Consider the following 12,047-nt stretch of genomic DNA (forward strand, 5'->3'; position numbering starts at 1 on the left):
ATCACCAAACACTGAAATTTAAAAAAAAAAAAAAAACAAAATCATACTAACCTTGAATCTTAAACAAATAAATTTAATCAAACTTCTTTGGTTTGATAGATGAATTTGAATAATGCTCAATCATGTTGAAGATATTTAAAGTTAATTTTTTGTCAACTTTTTTTTTTATGTCGGTCAATATCATTCATAATAATAAAAAGAATTGTAAGGTTTTAGATAATAATTATCTATCCTCAATACATCCGCCCACACACTCAATCAACATAGATTGCAAAGGAACAAAGGTTATAGCCTCACCATACAAAAAAGTTAAGGAAACAAGCAATAAATTTGATCAAATAATAAGTCAAAATAATTATACAAATCAAATGCTACAAACAATTGTAAATCAATCCACAAGAATTGAAAATCTCTTGGAAGAATCAATAGATATCAAGTTTAATTCTACTTTTGAAAAAGGAGAATCAAGCAAACAAGTTAAGAAGTCAGAACCTATTTTTAAACCCTTTTCAATTAAAGACATTAACTTTAGCTTTGAAGCTCAAAACGACCACATTACAAGAAAGAAAGAAGAAATCCTCAAAAGACATAAAAATAAGAATAAAAACATTAATACTTTAACAAAAGAAAAAGTTATTCATAATTTAGAAATGAATTTTAAAGGATAAAGTGATTTTTAAGTAAACAAAATTAATAATTCGTGGAAAAACAAAAGTGTCAAAACTTACCAAGAGCCTTGGTTCACAAAGAACCTTATAACAATGGTTCACAAAGAACCTTAGGAGAGATTGGAAATACAAATTAATACTCCTTAAATGAGCCAATATGAAGTACAACCAAATCCTCACTCTATTCTCTTAAGGAATGAATCTTACAAGATAAGTGAGTAAGAGAGGATTGAGCACTTGTGAATAATAACTAAAATGCAAAGTGCAATGTGCTTAGGTTTTGGAAAAAAATGATATTTTTCACAAATATGATCAACAATGCTCAAAATCATATCAATACAAGTCTAACAGCTAGTATTTATAGCCCAAGAGCCAAAGGAGCCGTTAACTAGTCGTTGGGGGGAAGAAAAATTATTTTATTTGATAAACTAGCCGTTTTCTGCCCATTGGAGCGGTTCTGCTCATTGGACTCATCGACGAGCCCTTGCTCCCGTCGACTAATCAGACACTGCAACTCGTTCACGAATCCCCTATCTTCGTTGACTAGTGTCCTAAATTAGAAAAAGTCATCAACATGAAAGTTGTGGCATTTTGTCTTAGCTTTCTAGGGACACCAAGATCTTCCTTTTTGAAATTTTTTATAAAAGGTTATGCCTAAAATATCGAAAGGTGTTCAAGACTCAAGGCAGCATTACGGTAGTGACGATTGCTTTGTTTTTCCTTTTCAAAAAGCGTTTTAATGACTCAAAACATTCTTGGACAAAAGTATATGAAATATATTAAGTCTAATAAAGATTAAAACTTGTCCAAATGAGTTTCTTTTTGAATATAAGATATCTTGATTAATAAAACACGTTTGAAAACCCATTTTGATATCTTATATGCTTAGTATGTCCTTTTATAAATATACTTGACTTTCTTTAAACCTTTAGGACATAAAACTTGTTTTAACACAATCGGGACTAAGTATAAAAATGTTCTTAAAACTAGGATGTTAAAAACTTGTCCCTTTGAAAATGTATTTGAGTTTTAGGATTCATTTGACAAACTCTTGTTTTAACTTAGAAAACTATGAATATTGAGTTTGTGACTTTAGTGCAATCCTATATACTCATGTGTCCTAGTATGCATGCATTTGCTCAACTCTAACTCATAAATTATGTAAGAAACACACTCGCAAGAGTTACAAAACATACTACCTCACACAACCCTTATTACATATAATTCTACAATTAAACTTCCTTTGGTTGTGCTTGGGTCCTTCCGAGTACGTGTCCTTTTGATCTTTCCTTCTTGACGTCCACTCGGTTCGATCTTTGCTGTCGATCCAATAATTCATGTACGAGTATCTGTACTAAACATGATCTGTAAAGATAGGAAAATGCTAAAAACAACATATAAGTTAATATCATCAAAACACATTAAACAATGATGGTGTAGCCACTAAGGCTAACATATATGTTGTACTTAAACCTCATGATTGTCACACGCTAATTTAATGTATTCTATCCTTACTGAAATGTGTCTCACTCGATAGTTGAATTTCATCTTTTCATGACCTCTGCGAGATTGAGCTTAGAGAGATAGGGTTGTTATAGCGTTTTTGAGATAAAGGGTATAAACTTTGGTTATAATATTTGGGGTTGTAATATATTTATGTTTTTAGAGTTGTGAATACTGGATGTTGGGTTATGTTTTTGAGATGTATATAGATGTAGAAACTCTGGTATACTATTGAGGAGTTGTTATTATTTTCGCTGCGTAACTAATAGAGAGTCAGGTATAGGTAATAAAACACGTGGCACATAGCCCCCACTTGGCGGGTTCGGGGCATCACGAGGTGGTATCAGAGATATCTTTCAAATAACACTTTGAACCCTAGTTTCGGGTTTGGGGCGTTACACCCTCTCTGGCGATTTTTCAAGCCTTCTACTATTTTGTTCAAATTTTATGATAACTTGAATTTTTTGTTTTTTTTATTGGATTACGCACCGGGTATCCACGCATCCGTTTTACGGTCCATGTGACTAATCCTGCACCCCTTGAAGTTGACCCCACAACTCCAAAGGGAGGGTAAATTCAGGAGTCTAGGGGCGAAAACGAGTCCGGGAGGGTTTGAACACCTGACCTCGTGAGAGACACTCCCGCAGCCCGCACTACCACCTGAGTCCAGTTGGGACTATGCTATAGTTCCTCCAGAAGAAAGTTCAATATGCTTTTCAAAAACCATCAAAAGAATTTACAAGGTTAGATGGTGGGACAAATTCACCATGTCAGAAGGAAAAGTTCGTGCCTGACTTGTTTAAGCCTCTGGTCATGATTCTCCATTGCAAAGTTCCTATCCAAAATCAAAAGATAAAACGAAAGTCTTTGAAGAAGACGATATTGTTTCACTCTATTCAAGAAAATCCAAATCTAGCAGTATAAAGTCCAAATTAATCAAGATGATCGCACACTTAGAATCAGATGACTCTGATTCTTCCAATGATCATGATCCTCATAAGACTGTTGATTTGAATTTACTGGGATCAAATATAGAGAATTGGTATGACTTTATTCATAAAGAAGATCCAACGTTGAGATGACTTCGAGATCAAATGCTCAAAAGTCTTCAAAGAAGAAATAATTGTAACAATTGTCAAAAATTGCAGCCATGCATTTTCAAAAGTAATGAGTACCTTTCTTCATCAGCATTCAAGATTTTCAAGATGATGAGCCAACCTCCAGACCTATTTTCAAAAGTTGCAGCCACTTTACTCAAAAGATGATGAAGACAATTTGTCTTTATCTTTAAAGTTTCTTTTTTAACTGATAGTCGATCAGCTCAGCTTGTAATTATGAGTGAAGTTAGGAGAGTGATTTTACAGCTGCCCACCTTTAGGTTAGCTTTGTAAATTTTTATTTGAGTCTGTCCAGAAAGTACTATGTGATAGTGGACTTTCCACCCAAAGGCGACCATCCATGTGTCGTTATCGCCCCCCCCCCCCTTTACTTTATTAAAAGTCTTTTGTTTTTTGTGTCGGCTCATTTGTCCTGTATGGATCCAGTGTTGAGTTTGGTGGACGATGGGGCCTAACGAGCACCCGCACCAATTCATTATGAATTCCAAACCATTTGAAATCCAAGCCTTGTGTCCATAAATTAGAGTTTTCTTTCATTTGTAACTTGCACCAAGTTTGGGGATTCTCTTAGAGCATCCTAAGCCTCAAGTTTCACCAAACTTTCTCTCCCTCCCTCTTCTTCTAGGGTTCTATCAATGTAAAAAGGTAATGAAGCATTAATAAAAGGTTTTATGTCTTATTTCAAAAGTTATGTATTGAATATGCCTTGCATTCCAGTTTGGGATTCAACCCTCATTCAATCTACATTTGACAAACTAAAGCAACATTTATCCCACATCAAATATATAGGTATGGTTGCCCTCCCCCATCTCTGTCACCTCTACTTTACATATTGAACTGGTCGCATATTATTGCTACGAGGTGAGGCAAGTTAACACTAATATTATGAAGGGTGAAATATAAAGAATTAACTAAAAGAAAATATAAGTGACAATGATAAACCACCTTTTTAGAAAAAATATATTAATTCAATTGAAAAAAAATAAAACAAAATATTCAAATCATTTTAGATGAATGACAACCTGGTTTTAGTAGAAAACAACATCATGTTTCTTTTTCTCTTCATTACTAATTCAAACATAACATCAGTGAAAAAATGAGAACCATCTTTTAAAAATTAAGAATAAATGGTTGTTCATAACAAAATATTAAGTAATTTTCAGTGTAGCAACAACCTTTTTTTTTTTTTTGTCACTTATATGATATCAAATCCATGCTCTTTCTTCAAGTGCAATAATCTTGACTCGCAAATATACATTTTAACATGATATTTTTGCATGCTTATGAAGTGCATATAAAAATTAAATACAGTAAACAATCTCTTTATGGATGTATCATAAGTTTGTACATCGTTGTTTATGTAGAATAATATGTTGAAACCACCTTCATTAATTACATTAGTTGCATTAGTAAATTTTTTTTAAGCAAAAAAAAAAATATTGGTTATGATTTTATTCTTTAGTGTAGAGAGTGGCAAACAAATAAAGTAGTCATTACATTTAGGTTGCACTTGCGTCATAGGATGGAATACAAATGAAAATGTAATGAAAATTATATATTGATGTCATAATTTAAAAAGACATTAGTCATGCAAAAGTTAATAATATTCAATCTAGCATCTAATAGAATGAAAATAAACATTCTCATGATGAAATTTTGGAATAGTTATTCCTAAATTATTTCTTGTTATGGATTCATAAAGATTTTTTTTTTGTCAATTGCTTTTTGGTAATAGTACATTTTTTTTTTTTTTGTAAAGTGCCAAATTATTGACTTGTAACAATTCTATTATTAGGATAAATATTCGACCAACTAAATGTAACCTTAAATTTATTACTTCATTTGTTGATGAATTGTTTTCATTATTTACAGTGAAATTCCCTTTTTTGTATTCAGTGCATCCATAATGATCAATAAACATCATTCTTTATTTGTTAATATCAAACCCCAACATGAATTTAGTTTTTTCCCCTTCTCAAATGTTTTCATTATAAATGTTAAGCAAAAAAAAAAAAAAAAAGAGTAAATCAAAGTTTAGGTATTCACCATCAATTTTTTACCTATCTCCATTGGTTATTCACCATCAAATTTTTACTTATCTCCATTGGTTCCACTAATATTTTAATAACAAAATACTTTATAAACTATTATTTTCAACTTTTATCTACTAGTTCTTGCAAAGTCAGAAAAAATATAATTTTTTGTGTACAAATAATTTATCTTCCAAAATAACGTATTAGTAATAGTGTATATCAACGTTTTTTCTAAAGGCTCACCTCTATCGCGATGAATCTTCAAATTGTCTTAACACGAATGGCGAGCTTGAAATGAGAAATATGAGTACGGTTGAGATATGAGTCAAAATTTTGTGTCAATGAAGTCACCACTAACCTATTTTATCTTAAATGAAGTTAGAATACCTAACTAGTTACTATAAATTGATTGGTCAACTAGCTAATTTGGGGTCCAAAGAATTGATAGTCAAAGGTCTATGCACTAGAGCCAAGTTGACAATTACCCTCACCTCGAGATCCTCTAAAGTATGCACAAGACACCACTTTGGGGTCCATCTTTGGATAAAATTTGTTATGTGAAGTTGCTTAGATGTAAAGGTAGATCCTACACAAAACAAAGATTACCTTCATCTCGAGATCCTTGAAAGTATGCACAAGATACCACCTTGAGGTTCGTCGTTAGATTGATTAAAGTATTTTAGGGTTAAACAAAAAGTCATGCAAGAGGCAAGTCAAAATCAAGGGAGACTTTATTTAATGATGCAAGGGAAAATATACCAAAATAAACAATAAAAGCATGCATTCAAAGTTACCAAAATAAGAGAGACTAAAACAAAAACATGATTACTCTAAGGAAACAAATCAAATGCAATATTCACACAATCCATAAAAGAGAACTCAATATAAACCAATCCTACTTCTCTAATTTTGTAAGATACAATTACGTAAGTTAAAAAAGATAATAAGATTTGACATTTTATTATGTACAAGGAAGGAAAATTCCTCTTTCATTCTTGCTTTTAAAAAAAAACATTTCTTTTCCTTTACTTACCATTTTAATAAAAACTAGAAACCCTAACCTAGCGTCCAACTGACAAGCTTTAGAAACCCCAACATTTTTCCTATATATTTTTTTTATTATTTATTTTGACTTTTGAACCCATTCTAAGGTCAAGCCTATGCCTAAAACACTCATAAAACTTAGATAAATTACTAGAAAGCAAATAGAAATTTTTTTGGGTTTTATCTAAATTTTCTACAATTTTTTTAACCAATTAATAACAACTAAAAATACATAAATATTCAAATAAATTAATTAAATTAACTAAAAATTAGCTAAAAAATTGTAATAAATTCAAAGTTTAGTGGAAGGATTCCAAAATGATTTTATGTAGAGGCAAATTTTTTTAAATAATTCAAAATAATGAACTTTTGATTAAAACAACCTAAATATAAGAAAATATAAAATAAATAGAAAATATTGTGAAACTTGTTCCAAAATGATAAATATTTTTTTCTGATTTTTCTCCAATTTTTTAAGAATTTTTAATGATGAAAATTTAATTTTAAATGATTTAAACTTATTAAATGAAAGAAAAAAACAACTTATTAAATAAATAAATAGAAAAAACTAGTTGACTAGCCGACATGGACTGGCCAACCCCAAATTTAATACAAGCACGTGCATACGCATGTGATGTCCTTACCCCTTTGATTGGTACATTTGATTTCTAATTAGGTATTAATCCTAAATACCAAAAATGATTTCCATATATAAACATAAAAGAAAATATCTATAACATAATGATTCATGAAGCACAAATTCATATGATACATACACACAATAACGAACATATAATAATTCATGGAGAACAAATTCATATAACATATGCACTAATTTTTCTTTGTTTTGTCATCATCAAAATCAATATGAAACCTAGTGGGCTAACACTACCTTGGATATTGGACGTAAAGACAACGTTTCTCCATGGTGATTTGGAGGAACTGATTTACATAGTACAACCAGAAGGGTTTAGTCAATCAAGACAAGAGCACTTAGTTTGTGAACTAAGGAAGTCACACTACAAAAAACCTAGTTTTTGGTGACGGAATTATTAGTGACGATTAGCACTTATTAGTGACGATTTTAAAAAATCGTAACTAATAATACAGTTATTAGTGATAGTTTTTAGAACTGTCACTAATAAGGAACTTTTAATGACTGTTTCCAAACCGTCACCAATAATTCCATAACTAAACTATCACGAGAAGCCACTTTTGGCACTAAAATTTCCCGAAAAAATATTAGCAATGGTTTCTATACTATTAGTGATGGTTTTAGGGCATCACTAATAGTGAATTATTAGTCATGGTTTCTCAACCATCACTAATAGTAAATTATTAGTCACGGTTCACAAAACCATCACTACTAGGCCATTATTAATTGTAGTATTAGTGACCGGGGTAAAAATTAGCCTTGACGGGTAAAAGTCAAGAATATTAGTTGTAGTATTAGTGATGGTTTGCGAAACTATCACTAGTAGTCATGTATTAGTCATGATTCATGTGACCATCACTAATAATGTAGTGTTGACTGGGGAAAGTCAATAATATTAGTGACGGTTTAGCATAACCATCACTAATAGTTTTTGAATTAAAAAAAGGAAAAATTCTGGAAAAATAGCAAATTAATTCGAAAAGTTATGAAAATTTGTAGGGAGGTAGATGGTACATTTTGGAGGTCATGGGTAGTCTATTTTTTGGTTTTGCACTCTAGGAAAGGCTTGAAAAATGTCGGGGAAAGCTGCAGCGCATGACGCGCGGTTGGTTCAGATTTTTTTGTGGTTAATGTCTTGTATTAGTCTTGTATCTGTAATGAAGTTTTGTAATGATTGGACTGATTTTTTAAATGCAATAGAGGTTGTGAAATCTTTTGAAACTATTCAACACAATAAAATGGAATTTTATGCTCGAAAAAGAAATAGTGCGTTTAAGGTTTGTATTATTTTTTAAGTAGAATGCTTGAAGAGGAAGATCGTCACTAATAGTCTTATATTAACTAGTACTGACGATTCTCATAAACCGTCGCTAATAATGCATTTGTTGACTGAGACAATGGTCAAGATTGATTCACAAGTAGGTCGATCTAATGTAGGAACGAAAATGGCTAATCAAGTGCAATTGGCGAAACGCAAACATAAAAATGACCTCACCTTGGCAAAATACCTAGAAACTGACATAGCTGATGAGTCAAGCCAAACACCTAGCCCAGCTGGACCAACACCCATCTCTCAAACTCCAGAGCAGAATGATCTATATGGCCAGGTTTGTTCTTAATATAGTAGACGATTAAGATGGAAGAGCTATCATTGATAGTGAATATTGATTGAAAAGATTGATTTTATAAATTTAAACCTTTTCGAGTTCATACATTTTGGAATGACCGTGTATAGACCATGGTCGGCTAGTTGTTTACTACCATATAATTTGTAGCTAGTGATGGATAAATAAAACCAGTTGCTAAGATTGTCCAGTAATCTAAACAGGAAAGAAATAATTAATTAATGTTTTAGGTAGCCTAGCTAGTGTGCTTCACACAACAAATGAGAATTTGGATGAGTTGAAGAAAAAAATACAACGAGAGGAGCATGTGCTTAAGTAGAATGCTTGAAGAGAAAGACCGTCACTAATGGTTTTTTGGATTTTCTATCAATATATTGTTGCAATTATACATAAATGAGTAAATAAATAAAAACCAAAATTATACAAATAAATTAGTAATGGAATAATTACTAATAATACTAATAGTAGTACTTATATAAAATAATTATAATAATATCACAATTTTAAAAAATCATCATTAAATAGGCCCAACAAGTATAATTGTACAAAAAATATATTTTTATATTAATATATAAAATTAATAAAAAAAACCTTCAATTATTTTACAAAATATCATTTTAATAAAATATTGATGTTATCATTTATTTATTATTGAAAAAAAAAAAACAAAAGGAGTAAAATAGTCAAATAGAAAATTTAGCCAGAATATTAGTGACGGATTGGTAAAGTGTCACTAATACTCTGATTATTAGTGACAGTTTTCAGACACCGTCACTAATAGTTGCTGTATTAAAAATATATAACTAATTATACTAAATATTAGTGACGATTTAATAAGTATTAGTGACGGTTTAAGACCGTCACTAATAGTCTGAAATATTTTAGACCTAACTCGCACTAATTTTCCCCACTTCTCCCCCCAAAACCCTCGAAAAGCCTCCTCCCCTTCATTCGTGCTTCAGTCTCCTCCTCTCATCACGTCAGCTCCACCGGGTTTGCCACTGCTGCCGAACGCCCCACCCTTCTCCTCTGAACGTCCCACCATAGGTGCACCTTCTTCTTCTTATTCATCACCTCTTGCAGCCACCGCCGTCACCTCTTGCCGCTAAATGCCCCACCCTTCTCCACCAAATGCCCCACTGTAGGTGCATTTTGAGCACGAACAAATTTCAGAGGATACGAGAGCTCGAAGGGTGACTTTTGAGGATGTGCAATTGCCTTCGGCACGTTCTGCTGCGCCACCCATTAGAGAACAGTCCTCGAATGTTACCCCAGGACTTACAGAGGACATGCTCGCTTAGCTGGTGCTGTTCCATATGATTAGGCTAACCATGCCATTGGATGCTGGCGCGAGGCCTCTGGCGGACACGTATAACCAGCTAGTGCCGCTCCGTGTACTTAGGCCATGCAAACGACCCTCCCTTCTTACCCCTAACTTGCACCATATTCTGGGGGAAATGGAAAAGGACCGAGATGCTGCTAGAGCAGTAGCCGCCTCACCTTGCTCGGCCAGTTCTGTTTCTGATTCTAACTCTGATTAGGATAGGCTAGATGCATGGGATCTTTTGATGTGCTTTCTTATTTGCTTATGTATTGTGCTTATGCACACTTTGCTTTTCTTTTCCTTTCTTTTCTTTTATTTGTTTTTTCCTATATTTTGTTTTATCATGCTTTTGAATGGTTGTACGTGTGCTTTGATGTTTCTATTTACATTGTACTGCCTCTTAAATTAATGAAAATACATGACGCTTTTGGTTTCTACCTGTATTTTGTGCTTCACTATATCATTACATTTTTTCTGGCTATTTTTAGATTTTATGTGGATGTTACTTACACAAGTACACTAGTTAATTACATAGCACAGTGTAGTGGAGATGGCTCACCGAGTGCATACAGTGGAAATGGAGAACTAGCAATTGAAAGTGTTAGTTTTACTGTAATCCCAAGAGAGGGGTGAATTGGTATTTTAAAATTTTTCTTTCATAGGTTAGATATCCAACACCAGTATTACACAACCCTAGGGTCAATATAAAGCAGATAATTAAATGAATCAATAAATGCAGCTGAAATTAAATTGCGTAAATAAATTACTCAAGCATGCACAGTAAATCAAGTAGGACACTGATATGAAATCGAGTTTCGAAAAATGTGTCTACGTCCTTGCCTTGGCTCACAAGCACAAAGATTCCACTATGGCTCACTTAAAGGGAGGAGCGACACCTAATACAACTAGGTCAATTAACGAGGTACCATTCCGGGCTAGATTATCACCCCTTCAGTCTACACCTGGAATACATCTGATTCGCAATACAATTTGTGTACAAAGTGTATGCTTCTCAAACAAATAGATTTGTACCAGTATAATCAACACACTACAATATGATAGGATATGATAAACTCAATGTAGTCTTAATAACTACTCTCAAAATAATGCTAGTATATCAATCAGAATGTGAGAGTGTATTGTGTTAGGATCTTTGTGTCAAAATAATAATATCAATCACAAGACACAACGACAAAGATCTTTAGCACACAAATAAATATCTCAAAAATATTTTTCTCAAAAATAAGCACAAGAGATATTTAAGATTGGTTTGTAAAAAGTATTTCACAAACAAAATACAATACAAGCTCTTGAGTATTGCAATGATAATGCAAAACTCACAAGCTCTAAGGAGTTTTCCCAAGGAAGACTTATTGACAAAGTCTCCAAGAAAAACTCTAAGCTAACTCTCAAGTAAAAATAAATCTCAATCAAACAGAGCATATGAGAGTGTAAGCCTTATAGGATAATCACAAGAACACTCTTACTAGATGATTTTTGTAATGGGAATGAGTAAGAATGGAAGTGGAGAGCTTGAATATGAGAAATAGGGTTTTTGATTTTTAGAGAGAATTTGCTAATAATATTTGCTAATTTGTTACTAATCTATCCAAATGCGGGGGTACATATAGACACCCAAAAAATTATAACCATTAAGGACCTATCTGGTATTTTTGGGAAAGTTTAAATAGGGTTATTAAAAATTAACCACGTTTTAGTCTCAGTAATATTCGAGCAACCTGAGAGGTTTGGTCGACCATTTTTAAGGTTCAGTCGACCGGGTTACTCAGTTCGGTAGACTAGGGAGTTTTTGAATTGAGGTGATGGTCGACCAGACTTGAGGCGATTTTTGAACCTCCGAGGTTCGGTCGACTAGGCTAAGTTTGGTTGACTGAATTTAGATGTTCGGTCGACCAAGCCACTTTTCTACTTCACGTTCGATAAACCAAGGTATTGGGATTTCCCCACGTGCTAGTTTGGTCGACCAAGGTGTTAATGTTCATTTTAAGGACAGTCCACCAAATGGTCAAACTTTTGACCCTAGGGAGGTTCGGTTGACCGAAGGTAAGGTATGTTT

This window comes from Malania oleifera, chromosome 1 (genome assembly GCF_029873635.1).
Source record: "Malania oleifera isolate guangnan ecotype guangnan chromosome 1, ASM2987363v1, whole genome shotgun sequence".
NCBI classification, from domain to species: Eukaryota; Viridiplantae; Streptophyta; class Magnoliopsida; order Santalales; family Ximeniaceae; genus Malania; species Malania oleifera.